The 16,948-nt window shown below is 44.4% G+C and overlaps 1 long non-coding RNA gene across 1 annotated transcript; it reads left to right on the top strand.

Annotated features, from left to right (window-relative positions):
* The first annotated feature begins 5,717 nt into the window (after positions 1-5,717).
* On the top strand, positions 5,718-8,363 carry LOC118944731. Its single transcript, XR_005040034.1, has 2 exons — positions 5,718-6,495; positions 6,526-8,363. It is a non-coding gene; the product is annotated as an uncharacterized LOC118944731 (long non-coding RNA).
* The last annotated feature ends 8,585 nt before the right edge of the window (positions 8,364-16,948 follow it).

Here is a 16,948-nt window from a genome sequence, read left to right as displayed (position 1 = left end):
GGAGAGGAGAGGAGAGGGATGAGATGAGAGGGGATGAGAGGAGAGGAGAAGAGAGTAGAGGAGAGGAGAGGAGAGGAGAGGAGAGGAGAGGAGAGGAGAGGAGAGGAGAGGAGAGGAGAGGAGAGGGATGAGATGAGAGGGGAGGAGAGGGATGAGATGAGAGGAGAGGAGAGGAGAGGAGAGGAGACAGGGAAGGGATGATGGGTTCCAGAAAGAGAGACATTCCATCCTCTCCTCACTAAGTCTACACTCTGAACTGCTACCTAGTCAAACTACATGAATTGATACAACAAAGACATTTCAACCAACGTATGATATCTGTCGTCGGTCAGCATATACAATGATACTGACATCTTTTTTTCGGCAGTGCTATTCTCTTGTTTCTATGTCTTTATTTTAGTTGTCTGTGTCTTCAAGGCTGGCCCATGAACAGACCATTTATTCAAGGGTCCCCAAATCTCTTCACACTGCTTGCCTTGTCCTTCATCTAGGTCTCTTTAACCGGTGCAGGAGAGCTGCTCATTTGTCTACCCAACCATCACATCAAGGTGTCTTTACCTGCTGGCCGGCCGGCTGGCACTAGGCAAGGGGCTTGGTCCTCTCCTTCTCCCCTAACCCCCAATACCCCCATACTGTATCTGAGCTGGACAGTGCTCTCATTCTCCCCTAACCCCCAATACCCCCATACTGTATCTGAGCTGGACAGTCCTCTCCTTCTCCCCTAACCCCCACTACCCCCATACTGTATCTGAGCTGGACAGTCCTCTCCTTCTCCCCTAACCCCCACTACCCCCATACTGTATCTGAGCTGGACAGTCCTCTCCTTCACCCCTAACCCCCTTCTACCCCCATACTGTATCTGAGCTGGACAGTGCTCTCCTTCTCCCCTAACCCCCAATACCCCCATACTGTATCTGAGCTGACAGTCCTCTCCTTCTCCCCTAACCCCCACTACCCCCATACTGTATCTGAGCTGGACAGTCCTCTCCTTCTCCCCTAACCCTCACTACCCCCATACTGTATCTGAGCTGGACAGTCCTCTCCTTCTCCCCTAACCCCCATACTGTATCTGAGCTGACAGTCCTCTCCTTCTCCCCTAACCCCCACTACCCCCATACTGTATCTGAGCTGGACAGTCCTCTCCTTCTCCCCTAACCCTCACTACCCCCATACTGTATCTGAGCTGGACAGTCCTCTCCTTCTCCGCTAACCCCCACTACCCCCATACTGTATCTGAGCTGGACAGTCCTCTCCTTCACCCCTAACCCCCACTACCCCTATACTGTATCTGAGCTGGACAGTCCTCTCCTTCTCCCCTAACCCCCACTACCCCCATACTGTATCTGAGCTGGACAGTCCTCTCCTTCTCCCCTAACCCAAACTACCCCCATACTGTATCTGGGCTGGACAGTCCCCTCCTTCTCCCGTAACCCCCACTGCCCTCATACTGTATCTGAGAATGACAGTCCTCTCCTTCTCCCCTAACCCCCACTACCCCCATACTGTATCTGAGCTGGACAGTCCTCTCCTTCTCCCCTAACCCCCACTACCCCAATAATGTATCTGAGCTGGACAGTCCTCTCCTTCTCTCTTAACCCCCACTACCCCCATAATGTATCTGAGCTGGACAGTCCTCTCCTTCTCCCCTAACCCCCTTCTACCCCCATAATGTATCTGAGCTGGACAGTCCCCTCCTTCTCCCCTAACCCCCACTACCCCCATACTGTATCTGAGCTGGACAGTCCTCTCCTTCTCTCCTAACCCCCATACTGTATCTGAGCTGGGCAGTTCTCTCCTTCTCCCCTAACCCCCATACTGTATCTGAGCTGGACAGTCCTCTCCTTCTCCCCTAACCCCCATACTGTATCTGAGCTGGACAGTCCTCTCCTTCTCCCCTAACCCCCACTACCCCCATACTGTATCTGAGCTGGACAGTCCTCTCCTTCACCCCTAACCCCCTTCTACCCCCATACTGTATCTGAGCTGGACAGTCCTCTCCTTCTCCCCTAACCCCCAATACCCCCATACTGTATCTGAGCTGGACAGTCCTCTCCTTCTCCCCTAACCCCCACTACCCCCATACTGTATCTGAGCTGGACAGTCCTCTCCTTCTCCCCTAACCCCCACTACCCCCATACTGTATCTGAGCTGGACAGTCCTCTCCTTCTCTCTTAACCCCCACTACCCCCATACTGTATCTGAGCTGGACAGTCCTCTCCTTCTCCCCTAACCCCCACTACCCCCATACTGTATCTGAGCTGGACAGCTTCCAGAGATCTGGCTGATGGACGGAGAGTACTCTGCATACATACAGACTGACGAACGGACAGAGACAGAAATACAGAGACGGACGGACAGTAAGACATCCACACCCAGCTGTGACACAACTCAGCCACAACTCTGGAGAGACTGTCTAGTTCACAACTCTGGAGTGACTGTCTATTCCACAACAGAACTCTGGAGAGACTGTCTAGTTCACAACACAACTCTGGAGAGACTGTCTAGTCCACAACACAACTCTGGAGAGACTGTCTAGTCCACAACACAACTCTGGAGAGACTGTCTAGTCCACAACTCAACTCTGGAGAGACTGTCTAGTTCACAACACAACTCTGGAGAGACTGTCTAGTCCACAACACAACTCTGGAGAGACTGTCTAGTCCACAACACAACTCTGGAGGGACTGTCTAGTTCACAACACAACTCTGGAGAGACTGTCTAGTCCACAACACAACTCTGGAGAGACTGTCTAGTCCACAACACAACTCTGAAGAGACTGTCTAATTCACAACACAACTCTGGAGAGACTGTCTAGTCCACAACACAACTCTGGAGTGACTGTCTAGTCCACAACACAACTCTGGAGAGACTGTCTAGTCCACAACACAACTCTGGAGAGACTGTCTAGTTCACAACTCAACTCTGGAGAGACTGTCTAGTCCACAACACAACTCTGGAGAGACTGTCTAGTTCACAACACAACTCTGGAGAGACTGTCTAGTTCACAACACAACTCTGGAGAGACTGTCTAGTCCACAACACAACTCTGGAGTGACTGTCTAGTCCACAACACAACTCTGGAGAGACTGTCTAGTCCACAACACAACTCTGGAGAGACTGTCTAGTTCACAACTCAACTCTGGAGAGACTGTCTATTCCACAACACAACTCTGGAGGGACTGTCTAGTCCACAACACAACTCTGGAGAGACTGTCTAGTTCACAACACAACTCTGGAGGGACTGTCTAGTTCACAACACAACTCTGGAGAGACTGTCTAGTTCACAACACAACTCTGGAGGGACTGTCTAGTTCACAACACAACTCTGGAGAGACTGTCTAGTCCACAACACAACTCTGGAGTGACTGTCTAGTCCACAACACAACTCTGGAAAGACTGTCTAGTCCACAACACAACTCTGAAGAGACTGTCTAATTCACAACACAACTCTGGAGAGACTGTCTAGTTCACAATACAACTCTGGAGAGACTGTCTAGTTCACAACACAACTCTGGAGGGACTGTCTAGTCCACAACACAACTCTGGAGAGACTGTCTAGTCCACAACACAACTCTGGAGGGGCTGTCTAGTTCACAACACAACTCTGGAGGGACTGTCTAGTTCACAACACAACTCTGGAGAGACTGTCTAGTCCACAACACAACTCTGGAGAGACTGTCTAGTCCACAACACAACTCTGGAGAGACTGTCTAGTCCACAACTCAACTCTGGAGAGACTGTCTAGTTCACAACACAACTCTGGAGAGACTGTCTAGTCCACAACACAACTCTGGAGTGACTGTCTAGTCCACAACACAACTCTGGAGTGACTGTCTATTCCACAACAGAACTCTGGAGAGACTGTCTAGTTCACAACACAACTCTGGAGAGACTGTCTAGTCCACAACACAACTCTGGAGAGACTGTCTAGTCCACAACACAACTCTGGAGAGACTGTCTAGTCCACAACTCAACTCTGGAGAGACTGTCTAGTTCACAACACAACTCTGGAGAGACTGTCTAGTCCACAACACAACTCTGGAGAGACTGTCTAGTCCACAACACAACTCTGGAGGGACTGTCTAGTTCACAACACAACTCTGGAGAGACTGTCTAGTCCACAACACAACTCTGGAGAGACTGTCTAGTCCACAACACAACTCTGAAGAGACTGTCTAATTCACAACACAACTCTGGAGAGACTGTCTAGTCCACAACACAACTCTGGAGTGACTGTCTAGTCCACAACACAACTCTGGAGAGACTGTCTAGTCCACAACACAACTCTGGAGAGACTGTCTAGTTCACAACTCAACTCTGGAGAGACTGTCTAGTCCACAACACAACTCTGGAGAGACTGTCTAGTTCACAACACAACTCTGGAGAGACTGTCTAGTTCACAACACAACTCTGGAGAGACTGTCTAGTCCACAACACAACTCTGGAGTGACTGTCTAGTCCACAACACAACTCTGGAGAGACTGTCTAGTCCACAACACAACTCTGGAGAGACTGTCTAGTTCACAACTCAACTCTGGAGAGACTGTCTATTCCACAACACAACTCTGGAGAGACTGTCTAGTTCACAACACAACTCTGGAGAGACTGTCTAGTTCACAACACAACTCTGGAGGGACTGTCTAGTTCACAACACAACTCTGGAGAGACTGTCTAGTTCACAACACAACTCTGGAGAGACTGTCTAGTTCACAACACAACTCTGGAGGGACTGTCTAGTTCACAACACAACTCTGGAGAGACTGTCTAGTCCACAACACAACTCTGGAGAGACTGTCTAGTTCACAACACAACTCTGGAGGGACTGTCTAGTTCACAACACAACTCTGGAGAGACTGTCTAGTCCACAACACAACTCTGGAGTGACTGTCTAGTCCACAACACAACTCTGGAAAGACTGTCTAGTCCACAACACAACTCTGAAGAGACTGTCTAATTCACAACACAACTCTGGAGAGACTGTCTAGTTCACAATACAACTCTGGAGAGACTGTCTATTCCACAACACAACTCTGGAGAGACTGTCTAGTTCACAACACAACTCTGGAGGGACTGTCTAGTCCACAACACAACTCTGGAGAGACTGTCTAGTCCACAACACAACTCTGGAGGGGCTGTCTAGTTCACAACACAACTCTGGAGGGACTGTCTAGTTCACAACACAACTCTGGAGAGACTGTCTAGTCCACAACACAACTCTGGAGAGACTGTCTAGTCCACAACACAACTCTGGAGAGACTGTCTAGTCCACAACTCAACTCTGGAGAGACTGTCTAGTTCACAACACAACTCTGGAGAGACTGTCTAGTCCACAACACAACTCTGGAGTGACTGTCTAGTCCACAACACAACTCTGGAGAGACTGTCTAGTCCACAACACAACTCTGGAGTGACTGTCTAGTCCACAACACAACTCTGGAGAGACTGTCTAGTCCACAACACAACTCTGGAGAGACTGTCTAGTTCACAACTCTGGAGTGACTGTCTAGTCCACAACACAACTCTGGAGAGACTGTCTAGTCCACAACTCAACTCTGGAGCGACTGTCTAGTCCACAACTCAACTCTGGAGAGACTGTCTAGTCCACAACACAACTCTGGAGAGACTGTCTAGTCCACAACACAACTCTGGAGAGACTGTCTAGTCCACAACACAACTCTGGAGAGACTGTCTAGTCCACAACACAACTCTGGAGAGACTGTCTAGTTCACAACACAACTCTGGAGAGACTGTCTAGTCCACAACACAACTCTGGAGTGACTGTCTAGTCCACAACACAACTCTGGAGAGACTGTCTAGTCCACAACACAACTCTGGAGAGACTGTCTAGTTCACAACTCTGGAGTGACTGTCTAGTCCACAACACAACTCTGGAGAGACTGTCTAGTCCACAACTCAACTCTGGAGCGACTGTCTAGTCCACAACTCAACTCTGGAGAGACTGTCTAGTCCACAACACAACTCTGGAGAGACTGTCTAGTCCACAACACAACTCTGGAGAGACTGTCTATTCCACAACACAACTCTGGAGAGACTGTCTAGTCCACAACACAACTCTGGAGAGACTGTCTAGTCCACAACACAACTCTGGAGTGACTGTCTAGTCCACAACACAACTCTGGAGAGACTGTCTAGTCCACAACACAGTGAGAAGCAGCATCTCAACCTTCTTAGCTGTCTGGAACGACTCCTGCTTCCCGCCATCTCATTAAAAGTGTCTTTGGAAAATGTGTGAACATCATATACTCCTGCTTCCTGCTTCCTGCTTCCTGGCCTTTTCTTATTCATTTATTCTGATGTCTTTTACAGTTTTATAGTTTTAAGATGTTGTTTTTAATGATGAGCCTGGGAAAACCAAAAATGATGTATCGGAAGTTTGGGGAAGAACTACTGATTTGGAAGGTTAAATTAGGTTAGGTTAAATTAGGTTAGGTTAAATTAGGTTAGGTTAAATTAGGTTAGGTTAAATTAGGTTAAGTTCGGTTAAATTAGATTAGGTTAAATTAGGTTAAATTAGGTTAAGTTAGGCTAGGTTAAGTTAGGTTAGGTTGTTAGGCTAAGTTAGGCTAGGGCAACATTCCAAATGGCACTTAATCCCTACATAGTGCACTAGTTTTGACCAGAGCTCTGTGGCCACTGGTCAAAATGAGTGTACTATATAGGGAATAGGGTGCCATTTGGGACACCACCTAGGTTATACAAGCTAGAGTCCCAGTTAGGACTGTGTGGTGGTGATGGGGGATGGGCTGGAGCCTGGGCTGGGTACCTTGTATACTATAGCATACTGCTGCTTGGCTGTGCCAGCATGTCTAGAAGTTAAACCTTTCATTGTCGAATCAAGTGCCTTCAGTTGTATTGTTTTGAGAGAATAAGAGGGGAAAACAAAGGAACGCCAAGTTTTCTGTATTGTAGTGTATTGTAGTGTATTGTAGTGTATGTATTGTAGTGTATTGTGTATCGTGACTTCAAGCATTAATGATGTATCGTAGAAATGGTATCATTGACGAACAAACCACACTTCCCTCTACTTCCCCGATGTTTCATAATCAAAAGTGTACTTCTATTGTTAAAGGTTTTATAAAAACGTGTTATCACGATGTTCTTTTCAATCCTAGCCTCTTTATTTTCCCTGTCTCATTCAAGCCTGATTCGCGGTTGCTTTGTTCCTGATCTTTTACTAGTCTTCTGTGTTTCTTAGGTTATTACAGGATGGATAATAGATCAAACAGATTCTTGTTTTTTTTTACTTTAGGTTTTTTGTTGTTGTTGGATTGATATGTTTGTTTTTTAAATCACTAAATGACGTGGACATCTTTTACAGAGAAACAGACCGATTCCATTACGAGTTGTCTCTCACCAGTTAGGGTTTTTAACTGGACAAGTTTGGTAATGATTTAATGTAGTTGTAACCTTTTCCATCACACGCTCTGCTTTCATTCTTTCACTATTACGTTAAGATATTCCTAATCAATACCCCCCCCCCCCCCCCCCCCCCCCCCAACAAATAAATTCTAACTTGAAAGAAGAACAAAAGGCACTTTGGATCAATAAGGGCTTGTTTGATATACCTGCATCCTGAATGGCACCCTATTCCCTACACAGTGCACTACTATATAATGGGAATAGGGTGCATTTTAGGAGCCAGCCATTGTCTCCCTGTCTGAAAGGCAGTCTACAGATATCCTTTACTGCCCTGTTGTAGACCTGCTGTGCTGCTGAAACAAGATGGTGGTTAGGACCTGTTTTATCTGGTGAGAAGAGCATGTCATGACGGTTAGAGAGGTAAAGGTTAGAGGTCACAGCCGGGGTTTGATTTGAATCAATGGTAAATGTGAGTTACAGTATGTTGGCTTTAGTTGGTGTACAGGTAGAATTTCTCCTTATGAAAAAACAACCAGCTATGGTTTTATAGTCAGGAATTGTTGTGATGTGACAGATTCCAAAGAGTTATTTTTTTTATTTTTTTTCTAGTGTTTCTTCTTTCAACTGATACTGAATCTAATTTCACGAGCGGAAAAAAAACCCTAAATGATTTGTTATTATCAATCTCTGTCCATCTGTCTACCTATATATACACATGTACGTATGTATAAGCTAATGAGAATATGTCAATTAGGTTAGGGTTTCAAGGTAACCGAGGTGTCTAGACGGTCATTGTGATGAACAAAACTGAGGATTCTAAAGGATTCTAGAAGTTCTAGAATAGAACAGACAAGTACGTGATTCTTCCGGAATGATTTCTGTCACGTGTTTGACATTCTGACAACACAACAACAACGTTGGTGATCCACTACAGTGACTTATCTTGTTAAAGTTTGGTGGTTGAATAAATGATGTATTTGTCACATAAGTGTGATTTTTTTTTTTTAATGCTTAGCTAGTTTTGTTAGACTATTAGTTAACTGTTGACTGTTTGTGTAGTACTAATCACTCACGTTTTAAAGGATTGGTATTTAGGTATTGTCTAAATGCACACGTCAAAAAATGAATTTATATGTTCAGTAACGATGATCTCTAAATCTTTTCAGAGATAATATGTACATGTATTGTAGAAACAAATTATCTTCCATATGTATCCCTTTCTGTAAAACTTTAGAATTGGCCTGGAATAATGTATATACTGTAGTAATAAAGTATATACTGTAGTAATAAAGTATATACTGTAGTAATAAAGTATATACTGTAGTAATAAAGTATATACTGTAGTAATAAAGTATATACTGTAGTAATAATGTATATACTGTAGTAATAAAGTATATACTGTAGTAATAAAGTATATACTGTAGTAATAAAGTATATACTGTAGTAATAATGTATATACTGTAGTAATAAAGTATATACTGTAGTAATAAAGTATATACTGTAGTAATAAAGTATATACTGTAGTAATAAAGTATATACTGTAGTAATAAAGTATATACTGTAGTAATAATGTATATACTGTAGTAATAAAGTATATACTGTAGTAATAAAGTATATACTGTAGTAATAATGTATATACTGTAGTAATAAAGTATATACTGTAGTAATAAAGTATATACTGTAGTAATAAAGTATATACTGTAGTAATAAAGTATATACTGTAGTAATAAAGTATATACTGTAGTAATAAAGTATATACTGTAGTAATAAAGTATATACTGTAGTAATAAAGTATATACTGTAGTAATAAAGTATATACTGTAGTAATGTGTCTTGTGGTGTTGTCCTTCCTATAATCAGATATAGGTTTTATTTTTCTCACTCTGTCACACACACTAAAATTCATTTCCATTCAAAATCCTATTTTCCCTAAATCCCTAAACCTAACCCAACTCCTGCCCCTAACCCAACTTCTGCCCCTAACTCCTACACAACTCCTAACCCAACTCCTTCCCCTAACTCCTAACCCAACTTCTAACCCAACTCCATCCCCTAAACCTAACCCAACTCCTGCCCCTAACTCCTAACCCAACTCCATCCCCTAACTCCTAACCCAACTCCTAACCCAACTCCTGCCCCTAACTCCTAACCCAACTCCATCCCCTAACTCCTAACCCAACTCCATCCCCTAACTCCTAACCCAACTCCATCCCCTAACTCCTAACCCAACTCCTGCCCCTAACTCCTAACCCAACTCCTGCCCCTAACTCCTAACCCAACTCCTAACCCAACTCCTACCCCTAACTCCTAACCCAACTCCTGCCCCTACAGTGCCTTGCGAAAGTATTCGGCCCCCTTGAACTTTGCGAACTTTTGCCACATTTCAGGCTTCAAACATAAAGATATAAAACTGTATTTTTTTGTGAAGAATCAACAACAAGTGGGACACAATCATGAAGTGGAACGACATTTATTGGATATTTCAAACTTTTTTAACAAATCAAAAACTGAAAAATTGGGAGGTTTATCTTATTCAGCCCCCTTAAGTTAATACTTTGTAGCGCCACCTTTTGCTGCGATTACAGCTAGCTGTAAGTCGCTTGGGGTATGTCTCTATCAGTTTTGCACATCGAGAGACTGACATTTTTTCCCATTCCTCCTTGCAAAACAGCTCGAGCTCAGTGAGGTTGGATGCAGAGCATTTGTGAACAGCAGTTTTCAGTTCTTTCCACAGATTCTCGATTGGATTCAGGTCTGGACTTTGACTTGGCCATTCTAACACCTGGATATGTTTATTTTTGAACCATTCCATTGTAGATTTTGCTTTATGTTTTGGATCATTGTCTTGTTGGAAGACAAATCTCCGTCCCAGTCTCAGGTCTTTTGCAGACTCCATCAGGTTTTCTTCCAGAATGGTCCTGTATTTGGCTCCATCCATCTTCACATCAATTTTAACCATCTTCCCTGTCCCTGCTGAAGAAAAGCAGGCCCAAACCATGATGCTGCAACCACCATGTTTGACAGTGGGGATGGTGTGGTCAGGGTGATGAGCTGTGCTGCTTTTACGCCAAACATAACATTTTGCATTGTTGCCAAAAAGTTCCATTTTGGTTTCATCTGACCAGAGCACCTTCTTCCACATGTTTGGTGTGTCTCCCAGGTGGCTTGTGGCAAACTTTAAATGACACTTTTTATGGATATCTTTAAGAAATGGCTTTCTTCTTGCCACTCTTCCATAAAGGCCAGATTTGTGCAATATACGACTGATTGTTGTCCTATGGACAGAGTCTCCCACCTCAGCTGTAGATCTCTGCAGTTCATCCAGAGTGATCATGGGCCTCTTGGCTGCATCTCTGATCAGTCTTCTCCTTGTATGAGCTGAAAGTTTAGAGGGACGGCCAGGTCTTGGTAGATTTGCAGTGGTCTGATACTCCTTCCATTTCAATATTATCGCTTGCACAGTGCTCCTTGGGATGTTAACAGCTTGGGAAATCTTTTTGTATCCAAATCCGGCTTTAACTTCTTCACAACAGTATCTCGGACCTGCCTGGTGTGTTCCTTGTTCTTCATGATGCTCTCTGCGCTTTTAACGGACCTCTGAGACTATCACAGTGCAGGTGCATTTATACGGAGACTTGATTACACACAGGTGGATTGTATTTATCATCACTAGTCATTTAGGTCAACATTGGATCATTCAGAGATCCTCACTGAACTTCTGGAGAGAGTTTGCTGCACTGAAAGTAAAGGGGCTGAATAATTTTGCACGCCCAATTTTTCAGTTTTTGATTTGTTAAAAAAGTTTGAAATATCCAATAAATGTCGTTCCACTTCATGATTGTGTCCCACTTGTTGTTGATTCTTCACAAAAAAATACCGTTTTATATCTTTATGTTTGAAGCCTGAAATGTGGCAAAAGGTCGCAAAGTTCAAGGGGGCCGAATACTTTCGCAAGGCACTGTAACTCCTAACCCAACTCCATCCCCTAACTCCTAACCCAACTCCCAACCCAACTCCTACACAACTCCTACCCCTAACTCCTAACCCAACCCCTACCCCTAACTCCTTCCCCTAACTCCTAACCCAACTCCTAACCCAACTCCTAACACAACTCCTACCCCTAACTCCTAACCCAACTCCTACCCCTAACTCCTAAACCAACTCCAACTCCTAACCCAACTCCATCCCCTAACTCCTAACCCAACTCCTACACAACTCCTACCCCTAACTCCTAACCCAACTCCTAACCCTAACTCCTAACCCAACTCCTACCCCCAACTCCTACCCCTAACTCCTAACAAAACTCCTACCCCTAACTCCGTCCCCTAACTCCTAACCCGACTCCTACCCCTAACTCCGTCCCCTAACTCCTAACCCAACTCCTACCCCTAACTCCTAACCCAACTCCTACCCCTAACTCCTAACCCAACTCCTACCCCTAACCCAATTCCTTCCCCTAACTCCTAACCCAACTCCTACCCCTAACCCAACTCCTAACCCAACTCCTACCCCTAACCCAACTCCTAACCCAACTCCTACCCCTAACTCCTAACCCAACTCCTACCCCTAACCCAACTCCTAACCCAACTCCTACCCCTAACTCCTAAACCAACTCCAACTCCTAACCCAATTCCTACCCCTAACTCCTTCCCCCAACTCCTAACCCAACTCCTACCCCTAACTCCTACCCCTAACTCCTAACCCATAAACCCAACTCCTAACCCAACTCCTACCCCTAACTCCTAAACCAACTCCAACTCCTAACCCAACTCCTACCCCTAACCCAACTCCTACCCCTAACTCCTAACCCAACTCCTACCCCTAACCCAACTCCTACCCCTAACTCCTAACCCAACTCCTACCCCTAACTCCTAACCCAACTCCTACCCCTAACTCCTAAACCAACTCCAACTACTAACCCAACTCCTAACCTAACTCCTAACCCAACTCCTACCCCTAACCCAACTCCTACCCCTAACTCCTAACCCAACTCCTACCCCTAACCCAACTCCTACCCCTAACTCCTAACCCAACTCCTACCCCTAACCCAACTCCTACCCCTAACCCAACTCCTACACAACTCCTACTCCTAACCTAACTCCTACCCCTAACTCCTAAAGCAACCTACCCCTAAACCAACTCCTACCCCTAACTCCTAACCCAACTCCTACCCCTAACCCAACTCCTACCCCTAACTCCTAACCCAACTCCTACCCCTAACCCAACTCCTACCCCTAACTCCTAAACCAACTCCAACTCCTAACCCAACTCCTAACCTAACTCCTAACCCAACTCCTACCCCTAACCCAACTCCTACCCCTAACTCCTAACCCAACTCCTACCCCTAACCCAACTCCTACACCAACTCCTACCCCTAACCCAACTTCTACCCCTAACTCCTAAACCAACTCCTACTCCTAAACCAACTCCTACCCCTAACTGCTAACCCATAAACCTAACTCCTAACCCAACTCCTACCCCTAACACAACTCCGACACAACTCCTACTCCTAACCCAACTCCTACCCCTAACTCCTAACCCAACTCCTACCCCTAACTCCTAACCCAACTCCTACCCCTAACCCAACTCCTAACCCAACTCCTACCCCTAACTCCTAACCTAACCCCTAACTCCTAACCTAACTCCTACCCCTAACTCCTAACCCATAAACGTAACCCCTAACTCCTAACCCATAAACCTAACCCCTAACTCCTAACCCCTTAGCCTAAAATAGCCCCCAAGCTAAAGGATAACAAGTAAAATGTCTATTGTTTAGAGGAAAGTCATTCAACTATTTTAGGTTTATGTTGTAGTGAGATATACATGGAGGAGGTTTAATATCCTGACCTAGTGAGATATACATGGAGGAGGTTTAATATCCTGACCTAGTGAGATATACATGGTGGAGGTTTAATACCCTGATCTAGTGAGATATACATGGATGAGGTTTAATACCCTGATCTAGTGAGATATACATGGAGGAGGTTTAATATCCTGACCTAGTGAGATATACATGGAGGAGGTTTAATATCCTGACCTAGTGAGATATACATGGAGGAGGTTTAATATCCTGACCTAGTGAGATATACATGGAGGAGGTTTAATATCCTGACCTAGTAAGATATACATGGAGGAGGTTTAATATCCTGACCTAGTGAGATATACATGGAGGAGGTTTAATATCCTGACCTAGTAAGATATACATGGAGGAGGTTTAATATCCTGACCTAGTGAGATATACATGGAGGTTTAATATCCTGACCTAGTGAGATATACATGGAGGAGGTTTAATATCCTGACCTAGTGAGATATACATGGAGGTTTAACATCCTCACCTAGTGAGATATACATGGAGGAGGTTTAATATCCTGACCTAGTGAGATATACTCTGTCCCTATGCATGCCCATCCTCCATTTAAAGGGATATCAACCAAGTTCCTTTTTCTATCGCTTCCCTAAGGTGTCAACAGTCTTTAGACATAGTTTCAGGATTTTATTTTGAAAAATGAGCGTGAAGATGGATAGGTGGGGGCTCTCCGAGTGAGTTTTGCGCAACTGAGTAAAGCGGCCATTGTTTCTCCCGCTGTTATTGAAAAAGCTACACACTCGGTATTATTATCGAATATATATTTTTAAAACAACTTTGAGGATTGATTATAAAAAACGTTTGACATGTTCCCGTCGACATTATGGATATTATTTGGAATATACGTCTGCGTTTTCGTGACCGCTCTTTCCTGTGGATTACTGAACATAACGCGACAAACAAACTTGGGTATTTTGGGTCATTATCTTTATGGAACAAAAGGAACATTTGTTGTGTAACTGGGAGTCTCGTGAGTGAAAACATCCGAAGATCATCAACTATTTTTTTGATTGCTTTTCTGATTTTCGTGACCTAGCTACTTAATGCTTAGTGTACGTTATGCTATGCTATCGATAAACTTACACAAACGCTGAGACGACAGGTGGATTAACAAAAGGCTAAGCTGTGTTTTGCAATATCGCACTTGTGATTTCATGAATATTTCATATTTTTTTGTGATATTATTTGACTGTGGCGCTATGCTATTCAGCGGTTGCTGATGACAATTATCCCGGTAGCGTCAAGAAGTTAATAAAAATGTGGAACTCTACTCACGCTGCGTCCAATTATTCATACGACAGCCGTGACAGAATATCCCACCAAAGCAGGACCAAGCAGCGTGCCCAGGAGGTGAAGGAGAGTTGGACATGGGAAGAGATACTAGGTGGATGCGAGACCCTTCCTTGGCGGGAGTCGTCGAGGAGTAATGGAGGACAGTGACAATGCCGGGGTCCGCGGCCACAAACAGCCCAAGGGCAACCATACATTTTTTGGGGGGAGGGGCACAAGGGGCGGTCGGCTGAACCGAGAGCCAGAGTCCAATCGGAGTCGATGGAGCAGTTTGAGGAGGGATATTGGAGAGAGATGTTGGCTAGGAGTATGCTGCAGCACAGGCGTTTTGAAGAGCGTGTCATCAGTCCGGTGAAACCAGTGCCGGCTCCACACACCAGGCCTCCAGTGCGCCTTCCCAGCCCGGTACGTCCTGTGCCGGCTCCCCGCACTCACCCTGAAGAGTGTGTCACCAGCCCTGAACCTCCTGCGTCGGTTCCCAGTCCGGGCACGGCGTTCAGCCCGGCTCCATGGCCGGATACGCGGTCTGAGCGGGTGCTACGTTCCGCACCGGAGACGCCACCGATGCTAGTTGGGTGGGGGGGGGGGGTACTGACAAGCCCTGACCATAGAGAGCCCCCTGGGTTCTCCATGGTGTTTTAGGTCAGGTCTTGACTAGGGGTGTTTCTAGGTATTATATTTCTATGTTGGTGTATGTGTATGGTTCCCAATTGGAGGCAGCTGATAATCGTTACCTCTAATTGTGGATCATATTTAGTGTGTCTTTTTTTCCCACCTACGATGTGGGATATTGTTTTGTATGCTCTGTATGTGCCTATGTGCTCTACGTGTTTCACGATCATTATATCTTTGTTGTTTTTGGAAGTTTCACTTCGTAAAAATGTGGAACTCTACTCACGCTGCGCCTTGGTCCAATTATTCATACGACAGTCGATCTGCTTTGATATTGTTGAGTTGGAATAAAGTTCTATTAGTTTTTTTCACTTATTAAGCATGCTAAGTATTTTATATTTTTTGTGTTCCACTTAAAACCTCTTAGGGCTGCAATCCCGTTAGCGGGATTTTATATGACAACAGCCAGTGAAAGTGCAGGGCGCCAAATTCAAAGCAACAGAAATCTCATAATTAAAATTCCTCAAACATACATGTATCTTATACCGTTTTAAAGGTAATCTTGTTGTTAATCCCACCACAGTGTCCGCTTTCAAATAGGCTTTACAGCAAAAGCACCACAAACGATTACGTTAGGTCACCACCAACTCACAGAAAAACACAGCCATTTTTTACAAATAAAATTATCTGCCATGTTGGAGTCAACAGAAATCAGAAATAACATTATAAATATTCCCTTACTTTTGTTGATCTTCATCAGAATGCACTCCCAGGAATCCTAGTTCCACAATAAATGTTTGATTTGTTCGATAATGTCCATTATTTATATCCAAATAGCTACTTTTGTTAAATGCTCGTGCAGGTCCAGCATAACGTCAGACAAAAACTTCAAAAAGTTATATTGCAGGTCTTAGAAACATGCCAAACTAAGTATAGAATCAATCTGTAGGATGTTTTTATCATAACTCTTCAAATAACGTTCCAACAGGAGAATTCCTTTGCCGGTAGAGAAGCAATGGAACGCAGATCGTTATCATGTGAATTGCGTGTGACCAGACACCTGACTCATTCAGCTCCACATCACAGTAGAAGGCTCATTGAAGTTTCTAAAGACGGTTGACATCTAGTGGAAGCCATAGGAAGTGCAACTTCATCCATATCCCACTGTGTATTCAATAGGTGCTGGGTTGAAAATCGACCAACCTCAGATTTCCCACTTCCTGTTTGGATTTTTTCTCAGGTTTTTGCCTGCCATATGAGTTCTGTTATACTCACATACCTCATTCAAACAGTTTTAGAAACTTCAGAGTGTTTTATATCCAACACTAATAATAATTTGCATATATTAGCAACTATGACTGAGGAGCAGGCCGTTTACTCAGGGCATCTCTGGGCACCTTTCATCCAAGCTACTCAATACTGCCCCTGCAGGGATAAGAAGTTAAAGGACTGCTGTATATCATGAGTTATTATCATTTTCCTATTGCCATTTTGTTTTTCTCCACGTTTATTTTATATCCTGAGACTAGAGTATTCTGAAAATATTTTTTGCAAAATTGTGTTTTCAATATTGGTCAGGTGTATCCGGAGATCATCTGCAAATAAGTTTAGTTGCTATTCATGTTTACCAATACTGATACCTGTTACGTTTGGGTCCGATCTGATTCTTTCTGCAAGGTTCAATTGCCAGTGCAAACAGGAGGGGGGAGAGCGGACATCCCTGTCTTGTGCCTCTTCCAAAAGCAATTTCATCAGAGAATGTATTATTTGTGTATATTTTTGGTTTAGGACATTCATACA

The sequence above is a fragment of the Oncorhynchus mykiss genome, chromosome 27 (genome assembly GCF_013265735.2).
Source record: "Oncorhynchus mykiss isolate Arlee chromosome 27, USDA_OmykA_1.1, whole genome shotgun sequence".
Taxonomy (NCBI): Eukaryota; Metazoa; Chordata; class Actinopteri; order Salmoniformes; family Salmonidae; genus Oncorhynchus; species Oncorhynchus mykiss.
Note: the sequence above shows the minus strand (reverse complement) of the source record. Positions and strands in the feature narration are given on the sequence as shown.